This window comes from Rhincodon typus, chromosome 8, assembly GCF_021869965.1.
Source record: "Rhincodon typus isolate 14 chromosome 8, sRhiTyp1.1, whole genome shotgun sequence".
Taxonomy (NCBI): domain Eukaryota; kingdom Metazoa; phylum Chordata; class Chondrichthyes; order Orectolobiformes; family Rhincodontidae; genus Rhincodon; species Rhincodon typus.
This window is the reverse complement of record NC_063339.1, coordinates 91,157,982-91,158,311: the sequence shown is the minus strand read 5'-3', so window position 1 is coordinate 91,158,311 and position 330 is coordinate 91,157,982.

Genomic DNA, 330 nt, shown 5'->3' with positions numbered 1-330 from the left:
GAACCCAGAGTAGGTCACTGTGTACAGGGGCGATGGGGACTCGGTGTGAACTGGGGGACAGGCAGCACAATTACATTGCACGTATTGCAGTTCAAAACTGGGTACTCATGTGGAGATGTAGACCACAGCAACAGCAGAAGCAAAATTGTATTCAAACACAATCTGCAACTTTTTTGCCCTGGATAATCCCTCAGTCTCCCAATACCATCAAGCCCATCAATGGTTCAGCGATGTGTGCAGTAAACATGCTAACATTAGGACAATGTGAACCTAAAATTGATGACAACCCGTTAAATCTACTGCACTTGGCTGCTTGTATTCCAAAGAGCA